Source organism: Alligator mississippiensis, chromosome 6, assembly GCF_030867095.1.
Source record: "Alligator mississippiensis isolate rAllMis1 chromosome 6, rAllMis1, whole genome shotgun sequence".
NCBI classification, from domain to species: Eukaryota; Metazoa; Chordata; order Crocodylia; family Alligatoridae; genus Alligator; species Alligator mississippiensis.
In genome coordinates this window covers 57,113,408-57,134,794 of record NC_081829.1, presented here as the reverse complement: position 1 = coordinate 57,134,794, position 21,387 = coordinate 57,113,408, and the positions used below count along the sequence as shown (strand labels likewise).

Here is a 21,387-nt window from a genome sequence, read left to right as displayed (position 1 = left end):
ACTCAGGAGAGACTACTCTTAAAATTATCTTGGCGGTTAGCAAAATGAAGAAGAAGAATACAGGGGGGAAAAAACAGGGGTCAATGTAGTGAAATGCTGACATTTATTTAAAATCTTCCAGAATGTTACAAAGGTTCTGGCAGTGGAAAAGGAGGTACAGCGTGATTGTTCAGGCTTTCTAACAGCCCAGTAGGAATCTGTTGAGTGGAAATTGTCGGTGACACAGGCATCTGATGGCAGAATGCAGCTCCTAGAGGATCTGAGAAAAGGAAGCCTTAATTAATGAACTTGTTCTTTTGTAGATATCACACTTCTTCAGTTCATTACATATCCATCTGCTTCTGAGTTTCTATGATGCCATGTTTCCCAACATATGAAAGAAAGGAGCAGCTGGGACGTTGCATTCTGCACAAATGCCTTGGGGAGCACGAGTCTCTAAACAAAAGTCCTGTGTCCCTCTTTGTGAGGGTAGAACTCTCAGGGACAAACCTGGGTGTGAAAGAGCCAAGCCAGTAGTGAGTTTTTTCTATGGGAATGAAAGGCAGGCAGATAGCAAGCATTGCCTTGATCACAAATTATTATTATTGTTATTAGTGTTTTATAGTCCTCAACCAACACTCAGTCGATCACAATTGCACTGAGCGCTGCTCAGGAGAAGACCAGGGCTGAAATGGCCATTGAAGCCAATTATTAAAAACAGGTAATAGTCTCGAAACTCTTGGGACCTTTATCTAGCCATGGAAGAAAAGGTGAGCCAGGCCTGCCAAAACGGAGGAGCACTGGATTGAAATAGTGGTAGTTTCTATCCTATTACCTGTGAAGATGGTCAGGATCAAGTGATGTTGGCGCATGTTGAGTGGTACTGGAATAATGACGTTAGCCACATGCCAGGACAGAGGCAAGTTGGCATAATTGTGTGTGCTGAGAGAGCGCTACGCCTGCTTCACTAAGATGTTGAATAGCCTACGCACCAGTATTTTGTGCTGGGCCTAGCCTGCAATTGGAGGAGGTGCCATGTGTTAGAAGTGGGATTCATTAAATATACAGTGACTATATTTCCCAAGTTTCAGAATGGGACACTCCACTCTTCCCACCTCTCCTAGTTCTCCAGCACTTTTAGTTTTGGTCTCAGTTGAGAGCACTGGAGCTTGGAGGGAAGATGTGTGTACAAGACCTGAGCTCAGGTGAAGTGCAGAGCACCAGAGAGTGGGGCGGCAGGTGGTAAAACAATCCCATTTTTATCAGGAGAGTTCTTTTCAATCACCTGTTCCAGGTGCCCCATTGAAACTGGGACAAAAGTATTCGTTTGACCACAACAGGACACCTGGGACAGGTGTTTAAAATGGGATTGTCCTGGCAAAAGTAGGGTGTATGGTCACCTTTAATTAGAGTGAGCAGTGTAATAGTGAGATAGCTTGCAAAGACATCTGCTTGCTTTGCGCCTGCTGTTAGCTGTTACTCCTTTTCCTCACTTTTTTATGGAAATTAAAATAAATCACCATGTTTGGTTAGTCACAGGATCACAAGCAGCTGCACTCTGAACAGAGAAGAATTCTCATGTCCTTGCTGTTACTTCAGTGCATCTCCCATGCTGTGGGAAAATAGCATCATTGCTAGAGATCACAATAGCAGAAGATGGAGGCCTGACTCTTCTTGTTCATATGCTGGAGTAAATCAGGAGTCGCCCCAGTGAAGGAGCTGGTTATGCCTCTCTACAGCCAGTGTTAGGGAAGGTCAGAGCCTGCAGCTTCTTTCTCAAAAATTGGGAGGCTGGTAAAGAGGGACAGAGAAGAGAAGTAGAAGGGTCTTGAAGAGAAAAGGAATAGTCCACTGACAAACCACCTGAATAGCAAGTAGTTTGTGGACAAGGAGCAAAAGCAACCCTGAAATCTAGCTAAATTTCTGGGTTTGTTAGTGTGCGTCCCTCCAAGATACACTTTTCTTCAACCTTTTGAGTCACCTACAAGGGCCAGCAGCCTATGGCTGAAGAGGAACTGGTGTGGGTCACTGACCCAGGTGTAAGAGCCAGGTGATGCATCCCATTTTCTGGGAGTTAGGTGAGCTGCCATCACAGTACTGAGTCAGAAAGTGTGTTCCAGACCTGGATAGTGGGTGGCTGGGCAGCATGCTGCCCATTAGACACTCAATAAATCTCTCTCCCCTGTTAAAGAGCCCTTGCCACTCTGCAGCAAAACTAAAGAACAACTTTTACCTAGATCCACATTGTAATATCCTGCATTGGAACTTTTACCTTATTTCTTCTTCTGTCATGTCCCCTCCCTCCTTACAGGAGAGTTTCATGCCAGGTTCATGTTCTAAAGCCAAATACTTATGTTATTTAAGAATTTCCATAATTGGTAACTGAGCTGTTGGTCTGCGTGTATATAGGTTTCTTTGTTCTATTTACCCTGTCCCAATTCCTTCCACGAAGTGAAAGTCTATTGTTTGTGATATTTCAAGGTTTGCCTTAATGATGAATTGAGATGTCCCAATGAGTGGACTGGGATCTTACTAACTGACCAATGCAAGAGGTGAAAGCTAATTAAAGATAGAAAGTTACAGGCAGGTGCCCTCTATAAACAGGTGTGGAGAGCTAAACAACACTTTGAATAGTTTGGTGGGAAGGACAGGGTATTTAAAATGATTAGAGTTTGCACATTTTATCCAAGCATGGCAAAGGAACTCGTAAAGTTGTGATGGAAAAGTCCTGATGAGAGCAGATCTGATGGGTCCTCAGGGGGCTGTAATTGGTCAGTTTGGAAACAAAAGCATGTGTATTTATGTGCGTTCATGTAACAGACAAATGGATTGTCTTTTTAAAGACTGCCGCTCTTCGCCACCCTTTTTTTTTTTTTTTTACTGCTCATTACAGATTTTACAACATGTCTCTGAGTTTATGAAGCAGAAGAAAGCCTACACTGGTAGTGAGAGAAGGATAGGCAAGCAGGAGGTGTTTTATTGACCTCTCAGTGGAATAGACACTGTGTCAATTATACCATTTGTATATCCCTTCTGCGAGGTCACAAACAATGTTGCAAGTGCTATTGAAAACCCTGCTAAACTGATAACCTTTCTGTACTTAACTATTTTCACTCTTTTTTTTCCAGTGGGGAATTTCTTCCCAAGGGCTTAGTTGTTCCACATATATATTTGATTTGGACCACGGAATTGCTTTCGTTTAAAAGATGTTTTTTGTCCTTTTTTTTTTTCCTTTGGATGTGTTTGGGAAGTTTATTCTTTTAACAGATTTATTCCTGTGTTAAATGTTCATCTTAAACAGCCTCAATATTCCTGTGGACAGTTTGATTTGCTGATGAGCAAGTGTATTCTTTCACTGTTTGTGCTCTTGTGATGGGAGTGTGCCTTAGTGAGTCCTGTTGTGCTACTAGGAAGCTGTGTATACATTTTCTAAATGGGGTAATATCAAAACTAAAGACAAAGATTATGTATTAAGGTTTTATAGCATCTGTCTTCTCTCCTTAATCTCCACCAGGATAGTTACAATACTACAGTGTGTGCACGTGTGTGTGTACTATAAAGACACACTGCTGAGTACTTTTGAGGCAACTTTTATTATTAACTAATTTTATACTTCCTGGTTTGTAAAACCATCTCAGAAGCTAGTTGTACTGATTGTTTTACTGATCTGTTTTTCTTTTTTATGTTTTACATAGAGTAAAAAATGACCAAGTTTTTCTACATTCTCTTTATTTGGACATATGGAACTACTACATTCACAAATATGTGTCATTAGAAGCTTTTTAAGAGGGGTTTATCCCTTCAGGCGCAATATGAGAGACTTTGTGGGGAGTGTTTCTACTATATTTTTATGCCCCAAATTTCTTCTCAGTACTATTGTAGGTTCAGCTCCAGTGTTGGTACTTATACTGAGAACCTAATTGTGGATAGGGCATTTTAAAAACTAAGAGCAGATCCATATGATGAAGGAGTTAAAATATCTATATCCTTATTTCTAGTCACAGATGGGTGTTTCTTTAGAAATAGGCCTAGAAGGTGTTTCTTTAGAAATAGGCCTAGAGGGTGTTCCACATAGTTGGGGAGATGTGTGGTTATATAGCTTGGTTGGTTTGCTGAGAGAGGGGAACCTATGTATTTATATGACAAGGTTGACAAGGTTATGTCAGGAGGAGGCTGTAAGAAGAGCATCTTCAGGCCTGTCAAGAACTCAGCGGGCCCCTATGTGCGAATTAGGGAAGCGGGGCAGTAGAAATTGCACTCCCTTTTCTGTGTTACCTCTTTCCTCTATTGCCATGTTGCATTCTGCCAATCTTAAGTGTGGAAATAGAAAGAAACAGTTATATGTTTGGTGATTTAACTAAATAACCAGGAGAAATAGAGGCCTTCTCCATTCATCTCCCTCATGACTAAAGGCCAATTCAATCTCTGATTCCACAGCTTCTTCAGACTGCTTTGGCTGAAAATGAATTTTGGCCTTGAGAAGTTCAGACATTTATCCTGAGCCAGAAATATACACAGATTTGCTCCCTAATTTAATAAAGTCATCCAGAATAATATGATTTCTCCCATAACCATCGTTTATGTTTCACAGCAAAATGATAATGAGAAAGTCATTAGAAGTAATAAACAAAACAAAACCAACATAGCATAATCCTTCACTGAGCCTGACTGATGGGGAGAAGAGTAACATTTGGATTTTAGTTAGCTTATGCAGTGTTTACTGGTTGCTGCGGTTTTTAAAAATGAATGTGTGCGGGCCCGGGCACGCGGGGTCAGAGAAGACCGGGGGCGAGCTAGAATTAGTCACGGACGCGTAGTGGTTGATTTAAAGATTATTTACTTACACCAAAGATGGTCGTGGTGTAGGCTGGACAGTTTCCAGGTACAGCTCCGCTTAAATCCTTGTTAGAGGACTGCGACAAATTCATTCTTTTCCCCGGAGTTGTTAAAGCTCCGTGGGTTCGGTAGTTTCTCGTACAGGAAGGGATACGTCTAGGAATCTATCGGCGACGGGGAGAGGCTAGAGGCTGTTCAGGCCTCTATTGCCTTTTATGAAATGCGTTGGGTCCGTAAGGATCCGCAGCGCTTAGAGATCTTCACGCGAGGCGAAGGTTTTCTCTCTCCTGGTGTTCGTGGAGTCCTCCAACTTGGGCGGAAACCACTCAAGCTCTTTATATGGCTAGCAAGCCAATCGCTAGCCGCCACGTGTGCATATGTTAGAACCGTCCAATAATGTGGCACGAATTCTCATACAAATGGCGGGAACTCCTTGCACCGTGCATTTCTTAGATGCAAAAGAAATGCACCATGCAAAGAAAGCTTCAAATTGGCGGGAAATTCTCTGTTGCACCGGGGTTCTCTTCTGCAGCAGAAAACTCCACCGTGCAAAGAAGCTGCAATTTAACGGGAAAAATAATTTAGCAGTGCCGAAGCGCACGCAAACAAAAAATCACAACTTTGGGTTGTGACAGAATGTAAAAGGATTCTTTGCAAAAAAGGCATTTTTGAAGGGTTGTGATATTAAAAGGGGTTTTGGTGCTTTCACAGGAAGGCTGATGGTAACTGTGCCTATTGCTAATTGCTTGTTTTTGTTAAATACTGTACTGTGATTACATTAGTTTTAGCATCATTTCTTTTTCCTCCTTTTATATTTACTGACTGCTACAGATATTAAGCCATTATCCATCCCTCTCCAAAAACTTTTCCTCTCATCATGACTTTATTTACTAGATTTTACCAAATTGTGACTACAGCCAGCTCTGCATGTGTGTTTGCAGGTGCATATAGAACAAGAAATATGACAGGGCCAGCTTAAAGGTACTAAAACTTTTCATGCTCCTCTTCTATTGTATCTCTGTGTATATGCATACTCTTTCTCATAATGGACCGAGTCCTGAATTCTTCACTCATTTTTTACCCCCTCCTTACTCAGGTAGATTTTCCTAAGTAAAAGTTTTAGGATTAAACAGCTCTTTACCATTAATAGTATTTGTGATTTCTAAATCCCATTTTTGAGCTTAATATTCTGAGTGACTGCAGTCTGTTATTTCTTTTATTGCAACCCTTCCTAATGCTCATGAGAGGTGACTGTTTGCCATGTTTTTTGGCTTGGTGCATTGGGAGAAACGGGGCAAAGTTGGCTGGCAAGAGGGCACCATTAAGCTGCTTTAAAATGATGATGCTATTCTGGGGGATGTTGACTTGGTTATTTCCTTTATCAATATTTCAGTCACTAGGAATAGGAACTCACCTAGGAGGGGTGAGTTCTAGAGGCATGGAAGACAGAAGGACTGAAAGGAAGCAAAAATTTTGCTCCATTGCCTGATATTGATCTATTTTAACAGTCTTGCTATCAGAGGTGGAGTTTGAGAGTGATGGAAAGCATCTTTTCCTAGCATGAAAACACAGCAGTGTACAAAATACAGATGGGTGGTTACTATGACATTATTCATTTCCATTGCCTTTTCCCAAGAAAGCAGCTCCTTTGGGACTATTGCAGCAGCTGGCTGTACTGATTGGTTAAGGGCATACTATGATTTTGGTAGGCCCTGCCTCAAAAACAGGACTGACATCACTGCAGTTAGTTGGCTGAAGCTGTGATGTCATTCTTTCTTTGGCAGTCAACCTCGTTTGCCTGAGATCCTAAGGATATAGTCACAGTTTATTTCTTTATGCAGGCAGTTGGGACAGAAAGGGACATGGAAACAGCTGGTATTTACTAATACTAGGTAGTAGGCATTATTTGGGTTTGATTGTTATCTTCTGTTGGATATTTTCTGAATTGGGGCTGCTGGTTTTCAGAAGTTTTAAATTATTGTTCTTCAAAAAGTATAGCAAAGGCATATAAAGCCCAAGATAGGAATATTTTTCTTCCTCCTCTTTCTTACAGCTGTAACTAAAATAAAAACATTACTTGTTCACATATATATGATAAGTTCATGTGACTAAAAACTAGAGAGGATAGGAGACAATTCACCCTACAGAAAATATAAGGCCTAATATTACTACAGCTATTTTTCCCCTTAAGCTCAAGTGGAAACAGCCTAAATTTTTGGATAAGCATTCCTATGCATTTCTACCTTAGAGCGTGAAGTCATAATGAATGGAAGATTTTGTATCTTTGAAGTCCTGTCTAGCAGTGAAATCTCTGTTCTTTAAAGGCCAATTACAGCACAAGCTTATTTTATTTGCAAACTCTTAGGTGAACTTTTTATTTTTCTTTATCTTCTATATACTTTACATAGAAATACCACATGTTTTGTAAAACTAAAAGATGTTCTATATCTAGATATAGTACCATTCCTAGACTATATAGTGCATCTATTAGTTTTATAAAAGGTATAAATACAGTTATCTTCTTTCATATGGCGTCAGATATCAGCTTCCAAATCTATGACTCACTGTCTGGCATTATTGCTTAACATGTGGATTGCATATTCCCTGCCTGGGCATTTGTAAAGATTGCAGCTTTTGATTAAGTGCTGTGCAGTTTGCTGGACATGGCATTCCCACAAGGTACTGTCCAAGATATTCATCTTGTGAAGTGTTGTTTTGAAGCTTCCGTATCCAGATCTAAGTCTAACTTGACCCACTCTTCTCTGTCAAGATCGTGCCCAATAGAGGGCTCATTTGGTGTTGGTATAAAACACAGTAGGAATAGGTCTGATCTTTCCCAGTGGTCAGCCCACTCCATAGCTGCCTGTAGGTTTGGTTCAGCATCCCCAATCTCTTCCAGGAGCTTGTGGACGTCAAGTATAAACAATTTATGACTTTTAAGCCTCTTAAGCCTGCATTTACTCAGGAGTTCAGTTAACAATTGATGGAGTAGGTGATTTTCATCATCTCTTGCCTCTTTTGTTAGTAATGATGATAGGGTCTGTCTTCTAATATCACTTGGTCTAATGCCCACACATCTGTGTGTGTGTAAGTCTGGTCATTTTAACCTCTGTCCCCAAATTTTCCTAGCCCAGGTTTGTGGCTCTTCACAGCCAGCATTTTTTCCAATCAGCTAGAAAAGCTTCAAAGCTTGCACACTGCTTGATGAACTGCATATGCAGGAAAGCCTGTGAGCCTGTGTGTGCACGTGCAATGCTCGTTGTCTCCCAGTCTGAGTGGATTAATCCCTCTTTAAGTTTCTGTTGTCCTTCCCTGGCCTGACCCATATACAGTAAATGGTCGTCTTCGATTAGAGTCTGATTTAACTCTTACCCCCTAGACCTTCCCCACCCATCCATAGTTATTTAATGGAAAATAAAGAGAAATACAGGAAATGCTTTTGAAGGAAAGCTGCATCTCCAAATCTCTGAAAAGCTTTTTGTCTTCTGTCGATGCACTCTAACCACTGATGGCTTTGTTTGGTAGACACTTGTCAGGGCTGATGAAGTAAAAAAATGCAAAACCAGACATATAACAGTTCCTTTTATCTCCCTCTGCAAAACCCAACTTGTTCCTGCTAGGGTTCCATCATAAACTTTTCTTTTTTTGGCATGTCAAGTATCACTTCCTTATTCTTCCACTTTTCCCCTCCTAAAGGGAAGGTTTTATTTGTGTTTTCACTTTGCTAAATGGTAAAAGACCGCTGTAAGCATGTGTGCATGCAATTGATCTGCTGGCATGGATGCTGAGAGTGCAGCTATTTGGGGGTTTACCCTTAACTCTTTTTGCAGATAGATGTGCTGTGAGCAGCAGTTCTGAGATTCTCCATGTTAATCAGCTGAGTGGAGAGAATATCTTATGATAAAAGAGTATTTAGTGCATTTCTCAGTGGCTTTCTTTCCAAAGAGAAACTTTGTGTTGAAAATACTTAAGGCTCAGGTGAGCAACGGTTATCCCAAAATTAAGTGAGAGCACCTTTGGGCTCAGATTTTGAAAACTGACATAGAGAGGGTGACACAATGTTTACATCTATGCCCATGGATGTGCCACACAAAGTCTTTCAGCTTTTTGAGTGTGTGGACTCATGGTTTTGGGCATCTAATCCTCAAATGGAGGTATACCAATCCTTCAATGTCATCACCAGGCTGGTGGGGTCTGCTGTCCCTTCAGTCCCTGAAAAATAGAAGGAAATGCTTTGTGTGTGTATTAATGACTCTTTTTGGGCTAAAAACAGAGCACCTCTTAACTGTCTTAAAAGGATTCCCATGTTATTGCCCTTATCCAGAATGACAGTGGCTGTAGTATGGCACTTTTTAAAGGGTGGAAGTGAAAACTGAGGAGAAATGGAGATAGAGTCATATTTCTATAATATAGGGAATCTCTGTTCCTTGCAAAAAGGTTTACTAATGTAGTGGTTTTCAACTTTTTTTTCACATGCATACCCCTAAAACATTTCAAGTGGAGGTGTGGACCCTTTGAATTTGTAAGTGTGGGTATTTACATACATTTGATTGATTATTGTTATCTTATGTGGATCTGTTAAATGAAGTCTGCAGACCCTAATGGGTCCATGGACCACAGGTTGAAAACCACTGCACTAATGCATTTAGCATGTTTAGAGTTTGAGCAGAGTAAGCACACTGATAATCGTTTCCATTTGGTCATTGTCAATAAGTCTTTTAAAAAATAATACACAAATGATGAATAAAAACTATGAATAAGCAGATGGAATGTTAATGGCAAATTTAAAAAATGTACAGTATGCCTCTTTTTGTGCATATCTATGATGATTGCTAATGTGCTTGCCAAAAATGGAGATCCTACCTCACCAGCAAGTAAGAGAACTTGCCAGTATTGTTTTGATTAGGGGGCAAATAGTTTGTTTTATAGGTGGTTAACTTTCTGTCCAGGAGTGAGGTCTACAGCAGAATATCACTTGGCATCCTTTTGCAAGATAAGAAAATGAGAGTTCAGTGTCTCTGCATCTCATTCCAGTCTAGGACAATGAAATAAACCAAAGATACCAGAAAAGTAAGAGGGGATCTAATAAAGGGATAGAAATTGTTACCATGATATTGCAGGATTTGGGGTTTGGCCTGGATTAGAAGTAGTAGTTTGGGACCTGGGTCTACCCATTTAAAACTATGCAGTTGCTTTTAAAGTCACTTCAGACTTATTTTCAGTCTTTTTATTGCACAGTTGGTCTGTGACTTTGAGCTTGTAAAAAAGGGGATGATGGGATCTGAAGGAAAGGGAGTAAAGTGTATATCACAAATGTCACTGAATCAACTAGTGGAGAAATTCTGCTTTCTGGGAGTAGTCTCTTATCCACGCAGCACATTTACCATCCTACTTATAGGAGTAGGCATGGGCCCCTCAATTCTCCTTTGGAATGGCCTGCCTCCCAAAGTAAGGCAAAATGACATTGGAAATTTAGGCTGTGACAAGAGTGTATTTTAGTGCTCAGTTTTCATAATGCTTCATGTATATGTGGTGGTGGCATAACGCACTAGATATGCAGCCTAAAGAAAGAGCATGCTGGTCAGGGGAGTGTGGCTCCTGCTCGTTTCACTAGAGATATGGGTGACACAATCCTGTGGTCTTGTCCCTGCCTCTTTTATCCAAGGAGGACTCTGGTGCAGCTGTGAGGCAATTCTTATTCAGCTGATGGCCTTTTGGAAATAGTCAGTCATCAGGCACTTATGGATCTCTCAAGCCCCTTTCTCTCCCTAATAATCCCACCTCTTGGGAGGTATTGATTCTCCACCGTTGGCTGTCTCTTGGTATTCTGCGGCCCATTTTTGTCTGTAGAAATCGCTGTGCTGTCATTTTCATGCAGCAATTACTTGCTCTGATTTTCTTTCATCCTGAGTCCTTGGCCAGAAATCTAAACTCCATATTGACAAACCACAATAGAAAAGGCAGGTGGTGGGGGTGGGGGTGGGAAGGAGTTTAAAGAACAAAACTTTGGGGAGAATTTCCTACCATGTAAAAATATTGAGGAGGTCAGAATCTCTGGGGATTTCAGTTGTGTCCATTTCTCTTCTGCCTGTACATGAAGCTTGTGGGACCACTGACAGAGAGAGAGAAACTTGACAGGGACTGTGAATCAGGTAATTGAACTTTCTGCTCCTCACCCACTTTGTTCCATGTTCACTTTTAGTGGCTATGAGCACACCAATATGTATAAGATCTGCCTGGAAATTTGATGACAGTGGTTCTTTGGGATACCCTCAAATTTAATTGACTTTTATGATTATAACACAGGGAGGGAGGGCTCTAGTGGCCACCAGTTTCCATCACAGAAAGAGTAGAGCCTACCGGTCTGTGCTGTGGTCTGTCGTAGCAGCCTCCGTTTTTAGAGAAGTTACGTGAGAGAATCTTGTCCAAACAAGCTGTGGTTTGAAACGGGGAAAAGGGGCTATTAGAAGAACAGTTGGAGAGTATTCTGTTGAATATCAGCCTTTTATAAGAAATAACCTACATAATCCTTCTGTGATTCTGTCTACACTAGGGGTTTTCACCAAAAATTTCCTGTTTTTACTCATCCCTGTTCAGTTCCAATGGCGGTAGCCATGATGGGAGTGCTGGTGTGAACAGAGATTCAGGCCTACCTGCCGCCTCCTGCATCTGTTGTCTTATCCTGCTCAGAGCAGTTCTAGGCAACAGTGTGGTTTGTAATGCTGAGGGCTGCCAGCCTGTTTTCTACAACAGAGCATCCCCACTGTTGGCTATCATTGGTGGCGCTGGATTAATGTTAGCAATGGTAGGAAACTTTGGCAGAAAAAAAAATGAATCTTGTGAATTGGATGATAATTATCCTTGTTTTGGAGACAGGGATGCAAAGGTGAAAAGGTTAAGTGCTGTGAATATCTCTACAGAGGGAGCCAGTGTGAGAGCTAGGATTAGCTCCCTGCTTAGTTCACTAAACTGCACCTCTCGCACTATTAAGCTGTCATTCCTGGCAGCCTAAGGTCACTCTGGCTGCTCATCAAAGAAGCCAATTCTGCTTTAGGCATTCCCAGGGATCTCATAGCCTCCCGGCAGCAGAACCCTCCACTAGCTGCAAAATTAAACGAGTTTTCTTAAAAGTTAAAGGGACTTCTGACTGGCTTTTTCATGCCTTGCAGGTCAGCTGTAGGTGGTAGGTGAGTTGATGAGAGAGACTGGGCATTGAAATATCTAATCTCCAGGAAGAATTATTGATGTACTTGCAATTGCAATTATCTGTTTATGTTTTCACTTCAGTTAAAAGAGAAAAATGGTTGGAAATGTAGTTCTTTTTTAAATGAAAACCAAAACTAGTGCTGACATTTGTAGATCCCCTGAATCCTGGTGTTAGTAGAGAGCCTGCAGATGCAGGCTTCCCCATCTTCAGAGGCTTTTCTGTTGGAAGTTGTATGCCCAGGGAGATGTATATCCTTCAGATCAAAAGACATATGGACAAGGGAGGGTTAAGCCTCTGGCCTTGCACAAGAATTTTTAATTTTAAACCAATTCCATAACTGGCATGAAAAGAAGTTTGAGTGAATAAAGGTCCAGATTTTTTCAGATGTACCTGATTATGAGCGATCCTTCTAGTTGTTTCCCAGGTGAATGGCAGTCCCCCTCGCTTAGGTTTGACAGGCACCAATGAAGGCAGGCAGACTGAAGGAGACATTTTAAAACCAAAGAAATGAGTTTACAGCCCCTATTAAGATGTTTCTTTTCAAGGTAAACATGGGGCTGGAGGGGGGAGTAAATGGAGTAGCAGTGTAGTGAGTTTCCTTCCCTCGCAGGGTTTTCATCCCCATACTTTCTACCATATAAATTACAGGCCTCCAGAAATAGTGAAAATTTTACTTAACCTGACATAAAGTTCCACTTCCAGACTTGCAGGCATTTTGTTATTAAAACTGTATGCGTGGCTGGTGAGATGTCTCACTTGAACAGAATCCCCATCCTAGCAGAGAATAAATTAAAAAGTCAACTGGCCGAGTCTGCCTCAGGAGTGCAGGGACCAGAGATAGGGCCAGAAGTCAGATAACAAACAGTGTCCAAAATTGCAACGCCTGGCTCAAGCCGTGAAATTAAAATCTTTTTTTACCTCCTCCTGCATACTGTAACAAAACGGTTCCCTCCACACACTAATGATACTAAGAGCTAAGGGGGGATAATTAAATAGAGATTTTATTTCTCTAGGATGGCCTGCCTTTAGAAACGTTTCTCCATCCTGGTCCTCCTCTGCTTTGGATGTGTGCTACTGTTAATCTTTCAGTGCTACCCAGTGTTTCTGTAAGCACTGTAGCCCAGCACTCCTACAGGCAGGGGGTGCTGGGCCCTGCGTGAGCTCAGAAGTGGGTTACTCTACAGTACTAGACTCAACATACTCTGACCCTTGGTTAGGACCTGATCTACATGCTCAGATTCCAGGGAACTGACAGAGGACAACTTTGAGGGCAGCTAGCAAAGAAAAAGTGGGAAAAAAACCTAGGCACATTTACTTTAATAAGAAACAACAAAGCTTAACCCACCAGGTCCCATCCCAGCCCCTGGGTACAGTCCATAACCATTCTGTAAGGATCTCTTCAGACTGAATGCCTGGACTCCTTGAATTCCACCCTTTTTCATGAATTGTCCATAGTGTGATCGGACCCATTCCTGGACTCACCTCAAACACATCTGCTTACAGTGCTCCTTGCCGTGTCCCTCTGCTGTGACTGACTGTACGCTAGGAATTGTGGAGCCTACTACTGACTGGATGTTAAATTGGAGGATGATTTAGCACATGTGACCTGTGAGACGTATCCCTCCTGACTCATCTGGAATAGGATTAACAGACCTAGCCAACACATCAGTGCAGAATAAAATCCTATGGGGAAGATTTCAGACAGAAGAATGTATAGGTTTTGTGGGGTGGCAGTCTTAAAGATCCTTATATTATGGAGGAAAGGGGTTGTTTGGGTATTTGATACTCCAGCTTAACGCAAAGGATTTGGCTACATATCTGTAGAAGGAACACTGCATGCTGGCATTTGTTGTCTGCCTTTGACTATAACCCAGTATTAAAGATGAGGGTTGATTTCAGCTATGCTGTAGAATGCATAGACTGCTGCTGAGTTGTACCTGGCCTGGTGGTTCTTCCAATGGTAGTAAAAAACCTTAAGTATGGTTTAGTTTAACTTTGCCCACTGAGCTCAATTTCTCTTAAAGTGGCTGCATGCCTGATTCAGTCCTGCCTTTCTTAGTTGTGATTCTGCAGGCCAATGTGTAGGTCACACCTCACTTTTGAAACAAGGATCAAAAGAACCCAGAGAGGTTCACATATTATATCAGACTTTATTTCCAAAACCTTTAAGACTTTTCAGATCCTCAAAAGGACCAATTCCTGTGGTTCCTCTGGAGTTGCATAGAGAAATGATAAAGCAGGCAGCACTTTTTAATCAAAGTTATATTTGGTGAAGCTTATATTATTCACCCTGCTTTATTACAGCTATTTTTACACAGGGTTTAGAAGTTAATACTATGCTGCAAGCCTTGTTTGACTGAACTCTGGCAGTTACTGAAATCCGTCAGTGAATCCAGACAGTACAGGAGAGAGCCAAAGCAGAAAAATAAACTCACCAACTAAACTAAAAAAAAAAAAATTAAAATCAAACCTTTTAAAAAATCAATTTAATAATAGAGGGTATGTACTGGAGATGTAGGAGGAAACTAGTGACATCAGTTCTAATCAGCAGAGCTAAGAGGGGCTGCAATCAGTGCAGTGTGGGAAATGGGCACTATAATGGGAGTGACTGGAAAGGAGGCCGGTTACCTTTATGCAAGCAAGTTGTTTTGCTTGGCCTGGAAAATGAGTTAGGACATTGTTACAGTCCTCAAATTCAGGCTAGTCAGTGTGATGAGTCCTATTCTCTTGGGGGAGCATGAGCACTCAGGGCCTCAAGGTGTTGGCTGTGGTTCTCCTCTAAGTGACAGGCATTTTTTATCAAGTAACACATGATGAGGTCTGTTTTAAAAACAATGTGCAAGGTTCTAGCTATACAACTTCCTTCAGCCACAGGGCTAAGAGCTTGCAGCATCTTTTGAAACTGAAGGAATTGTGAATGCAAAAACTACTGGGGAGGAAATGGGGATTCTACACTTCTGCATTTCTAGAAACGGGTCAGAGAACAGGGTTTCACAAACGCAGGTAGTGCTTTTGATTTCTTAGACAGAAATTCAGTGTCTTTCATGATAGCTCACATTCTCCTAAGAGGACGTGCAGGAGTAGTGCTACAGAACTGTATTTGCCCATGGCCCAGAATACGCTGCTTGGGAAGATTTCTTGTCTCTGCATGTTCACAGGGCAGAGTCCACTCTCATTAGTTGAGCCCCAGATTCACTGTGTCATCAACTGATTGTTTTAGGGCTGCCTCCAAAACCATCTCAAATTGAGTTTTCTTGATATTTCAAAAAACAATTCCCTTAATAACCATGCTAAATACTTCCTTCCCTATTAAAAACAAACCAGCCAAAGACTCCTGTCAGTATTTTAAGCAAAAAAAAATCTTTTAAAAAGCAAAGTGTCTTGGACGGCCGGAGCCGACTCGAGGTGATATACAAATTGCTCGGTCATTTGTGCGGGCTGGTGAATGGAGAGGCAGACAAAGCGTATTGGTTGCAAAAACTTTACTTACGCCGCTATTAGCCGCGACGCAGGTGGTCCGGTCGCTTAAACAACTCCATGAGTTGCTCCAGCTGGCAAGGCTCAGGCCAGCTAATCCGTCCACAAATTAAGCCGGCAGGGAAAGGGTACGTCGAAGGATTGCTCTCGGCGATGGGGAGAAGAATCGATAGGTGATCAGGCTATCTATCAGCTCAGCCGCAAGTCAGATATCTTTAGAGGCACTCTGCAGCGTGCTCAATGTTCTCCGACTTGGGCGGAAGTCGCACAAAATTTTATACGGCCAGCAAGCCAATTACTAGCTGCCACGTAGGAATAATTTAGAACTGGCCAATAGCGGGAAACAAATTTGCATGCGAATGGCGGGAACTCTCTTGCACCGGGGTTTTCTGTTGCAGCAGAAAACTTTTGCTGTGCAAGAGACTCGCATGTGGCGGGAAAATTCCATCATGCCGAGGCACTAAAATCATTGGGTTGTGACACAAAGCATGCATTTGCTTAAGTCTGATCAGTCTCCAGCCTCTGCTTCCAGAATTGATTGAACAGTAGGCAGTAGATCAAGAAGGGTAGAAGAATTATACGTTCCATCAAGAGGGAGAAAGACAAACATGTTTCTAATGGTAGAGTAGAAGGGACAGTATTTGGTAAATAGAGGAAAAGGTGCTGCCTGGACGGGTTTGGGGAAGGAGAGAGAAATGTGAAGGTGGGTTTCTAGGAGCATCAAACTGTGAAGTTTCCTTCACCCTGTCTCCACAGCCAATTCTTGTGTCCCCAGAACGAGGAGTGCAGATCTGTATTAGGAACATGAAGCTGCCTCAGAGAAGTGGTTCTCTTTAAACTTTATGGAAATGAGCGGTGCTCATAGGTTTTTGGTAGGTACATCTCTACTGACTTAAAAAAACTGAAGTAAAAAATGACAATTTACTGTGTGTTGAAACCATGCATTGCTGTAGGAACTCAAGTTGTAGAAGAGATGTAGTTGTAGCCATTAGGGAGACAGTGATCACCTTATAATAGAATTCAACATAAGACAGCGAGTGGGTAAGGTAACTAGTAGGGTGAAAGTGCTAGACTTTAGGAAAGCTGATCTCAATGCACTCAGGCAATTAGTCAAGGAAGCACTGCAGAGTAGGAGTTTTGAAGGGATGGGAGCCCAAGAAGGGTGGCTGTGCCTTAAGGAAACGATCCTTCGGGCACAAAGCAAGACGATCCCTGAGCAAGGCAAAAAAGGGAAAGGGGCCAGGAGGCTTCCATGGCTGACCAGAGAAATCCAAGGCAGCCTAAGGGCCAAAAGGGGAGCACATAAAAAGTGGAAACAGGGTGAGATCACCAAAGATGAATATACCTCCTCTGCTCGTGCTTGTAGGGAGGCAGTTAGGCGGGCCAAAGCTACCATGGAGCTGAGGATGGCAACCCAAGTAAAAGACAACAAGAAATTGTTTTTTAGATATATTAGGAGTAAAAGGAAGGCCCAGGGAGGAATAGGACCACTGCTAAATGGGCAGAAACTATTGGTGACAGACAGGGGGGACAAGGCTGAACTCCTCAACGAGTTCTTTGCCTCAGTGTTCCTAAGTGAGGGGCACGACAAGTCTCTCACTGGGGTTGTAGAGAGGCAGCAGCAAGGCGCCAGACTTCCATACGTAGATCCTGAGGTGGTGCAGAGTCATTTGGAAGAACTGGATGCCTTTAAATCGGCAGGCCCGGATGGGCTCCATCCGAGGGTGCTGAAGGCACTGGCTGACATCATTGCAGAGCCACTGGCAGGAATATTTGAACGCTTATGGCGCACAGGCCAAGTCCCAGAGGACTGGAAAAGGGCTAACGTGGTCCCCATTTTCAAGAAGGGGAGGAAGGAGGACCTGGGCAACTATAGGCCAGTCAGTCTCACCTCTATCCTTGGTAAAGTCTTTGAAAAAATTATCAAGGCTCACATTTGTGAGAGCCCAGCAGGGCAAATTATGCTGAGGGGAAACCAGCACGGGTTTGTGGCGGGCAGATCATGCCTGACCAACCTAGTCTCTTTCTATGACCAGGTTACGAAACGCCTGGACACAGGAGGAGGGGTGGATGTCATATACTTAGACTTCAGGAAGGCCTTCGATACGGTATCCCACCCCATACTGGTGAACAAGTTAAGAGGCTGTGACATGGATGACTACACAGTCCGGTGGGTGGCGAATTGGCTAAAGGGTCGCACCCAAAGAGTCGTGGTGGATGGGTCGGTCTCGACCTGGAAGGGTGTGGGCAGTGGGGTCCCGCAGGGCTCGGTCCTTGGACCGATTCTCTTTAATGTCTTCATCAGCAACTTGGACGAGGGAGTGAAATGTACTCTGTCCAAGTTTGCAGATGACACAAAGCTATGGGGAGAATTGGACACGCCGGAGGGCAGGGAACAGCTGCAGGCAGACCTGGATAGGTTGGACAAGTGGGCAGAAAACAACAGGATGCAGTTCAACAAGGAGAAATGCAAAGTGCTGCACCTAGGGAGGAAAAATGTCCAGCACACCTACAGCCTAGGGAATGACCTGCTGGGTGGCACAGAGGTGGAAAGGGATCTTGGAGTCCTAGTGGACTCCAAGATGAACGTGAGCCGGCAGTGTGACGAAGCCATCAAAAAAGCCAATGGCACTTTATCGTGCATCAGCAGATGCATGACGAATAGGTCCAAGGAGGTGATACTTCCCCTCTATCGGGCGCTGGTCAGACCGCAGTTAGAGTACTGCGTGCAATTCTGGGCGCCACACTTCAAAAAGGATGCGGATAACCTGGAGAGGGTCCAGAGAAGGGCAACTCGTATGGTCAAGGGCCTGCAGACCAAGCCCTACGAGGAGAGACTAGAGAAACTGGATCTTTTCAGCCTCTGCAAGAGAAGGTTGAGAGGCAACCTTGTGGCTGCCTATAAGTTCATCATGGGGGCACAGAAGGGAATTGGTGAGTATTTATTCACCAAGGCGCCCCCGGGGGTTACAAGAAACAATGGCCACAAGCTAGCAGAGAGCAGATTTAGATTGGACATTAGGAAGAACTTCTTCACAGTTCGAGTGGCCAAGGTCTGGAACGGGCTCCCAAGGGAGGTGGTGCTCTCCCCTACCCTGGGGGTCTTCAAGAGGAGGTTAGATAGGCATCTAGCTGGGGTCATCTAGACCCAGCACTCTTTCCTGCTTATGCAGGGGGTCGGACTCGATGATTTGTTGAGGTCCCTTCCGACCCTAACATCTATGAATCTATAAGATCAGTGTCATTGACTCAGCCTCTCCTACTAGGAGACATTTTCCAAATGCTGGCTGTGTTCATTCATTGTTCATTAGTATTTGTATTATAATTCATTATTATTTGCATTACCACAATACCTAGGAGCCCTATTTATGGACAAGGGCCTCATGGTACTAGATGCTGGGCAACTCAGAACAAAATACAGACTTTGCCTCAAGAGCTTACAATCTAAATATAAGGAAAGAGATGATGGATGGACACAGACAGATGGGAGAATACCAAGGAAACAAGACAATATTGGCCAGTGCAATAGGCAGTGGTTTCAACATGGCACCAAACAACTGATATAAAAATTTTTTGTCAGCATTGCAGTGAAGGACAATTTTAAAGATGGTTTGCAGGAGACTGATGGGGTAGCTTTATAAGTGTTTCCAGAGAGCTTCTCTCAGGCATGAGGGGTGGTCTGGGAGGAAACATGAAGGTCTTTGAAAAGAGAACAAATGGGTGATGGAGGTTGCTATAAGTGGCTCATTGGAGGCCAACATCAACATGTTGATCGAGAATGAGAAATGCCAGGTCTGGTGCCAGTCTCTCGCCTGGCTGGAGTCATTAGCTGGGAGGAAGGAGTGTGGTAGGATTGTCAACTGCAAGCTCACAGTTACTGTATTCTGCTCTGTCAGCACCATTTTATAAAAGATGGTGAATATTAGTTTTTGGGAAGCTTATATCTCAATGCTTCCTCAGTCAGGGTAGAAGCTCTACAGAAGCTTTTTTGTTGTTAGGCATGACTGAAAGAGAAATGAATAACTCTGGCTGTGTTGTCTGGTCAGGAGCTCATGCCCCTAGCCCTGGCCTGAAAAAGAATAATATGAAAGAGAAACTGGCAGCTGGGCTGGCAGCCACTTCTTGCTGCTTGTTGGTGCATTTCTGAACAAGCAGGTAATAGTAGTTCTTCTTAACAGTTGATGCTACGTACCTCATGCCTGATATTGTGAGGAGCATCTGGCAATGGCAGGCAGGGAAACTAGGGAGAGAGGCTACGAGAATCTTCCCAATTACTCATACTAGTCAACCTCTTGGCTTATGTCTACTCTGAATAAAAACATATTTACCTGAATCCTACTATGAAAAATCTGCTTAGTCTTTTTAGCCTGTATTAGTATTTTATGCCTTTTTATCCTCTCGAGTGGTAGGAGGCCCAAGAGGGAGGGGAAATATGCACGTGAACATGAGCTATACCCTACATAATGTTGGCTGACTCCAGCCAAGTGAGAGAAGCTGAGATTTTAAATATTGTGGTCAGTGGCAAGTAACTTAAACAAGCACTTGGAAAATTTCCAGTGCTTAGCAGTGTGTTTTCCAACATGTCTGGATCCTCCCTTTGTATTTAATATGTGCCTACAGCTGCTTCATTTTAAGCCTCAAGTTTCTCTCAGGTTTAAAAATTTGCCCAAGCTCCTGGATGGCTTGTTCTCCAGAGACTTGTGCCCAATAATAAACATAGCTATTGATATTGTTGGACAGTCGCATGCAAGTCCCAAGACAAAGCAATTCCTTTTTCTTCCTTTCCTCTGCCATATTGTGATACAGTTTGGGAAGTCCTGCTTTGAACAAGCCCTGTCCCCTTGAATTCTGTTTCTCAGCTCTAAAAAAAACCCAACCAGAACATTTGACATTTTTTATTTTGGATACTAACTTTGTCTCCTTCTAGCTTTCACACAGTGCTTTCTGAAGTGAATGCAACAACGCTCACTTACTTGCACTGATGGAAGAACTAATGAAAGAATATAAATGATCATAAAGGTCTGTTCTTCTTATCCAACATGTACTGTTCCACTTACCAGTTGTTTGCCTGTTTCTCCCTCTGTCCATGGCAGGTGCACTCATCAGCATCTGTGGAGATGACATTGTACAGCATTAAGCTTTTAGGAGCTTGAGGAAGATATCTCAAGCTTTTAGGAGCTTGAGGAAGACACAACAACCCTTTGGCTGTGGAATTTTGTTTCCTCCAGAAACCAGCTTCGTGCAGATGCTTCCCACTTTTAGGACTAACTCTTATATGAATGATTGAGACCTGTTGGGTGCTTAGTGCTTTGCAGGTCAAGCCACCTTTGCAGGTGCTGAAAAAGGGAGATTTAAGTTAGGAGCCTAAATCCTGGGTTTTGGGGCACTTGGGATATTTTTATTTCATTTTTTAAGTTTGTTTGTTTTTATATCATCTTAGCCTTTGTAGTCAGGGTAATAAAGTGTTCCACCCAGCAGTCACCTGAGGTGTGAATAGTCATTGCTCTGTGTTCTGTTCATCACTGTGTTGAGAGTAATAACCCACCTGGGTGTATTTCTAGACCATAATAATTAACTGAGTCTCCTACCAAAGAAGGCAGACATTCAAGGGCTCTCCAAGATGCTTTCTTTTCTTGGAAGTATTTTTATGGAGACTAAGGGCTCATCAACATGAGTTGCTAAGGTGCATCAGCTGATGTGAAGTCAATGCATGTATGTTAGAGCGCATGACAATAAGTTCCTGTGTAGCCGCTCTGTAATAGCACTAGTTCCAATTAAGCTATGGCAAACTAAAACTGCTTTAAAACTTTTTTGAATGAGAGCATCCACACAGGGATGTATTGTGTGCTAAACTTAGGCACATTGACTTCACATCTATACTTTATTTA

General features: G+C 42.7%; 1 protein-coding gene across 2 annotated transcripts in view; it reads left to right on the top strand.

Annotated features, from left to right (window-relative positions):
* CDH23 (cadherin related 23) overlaps positions 1 to 21,387 on the top strand; it is a 565,943-nt gene that overhangs the window by 172,886 nt on the left and 371,670 nt on the right. The gene's annotated exons all lie outside the window — the stretch shown is intronic.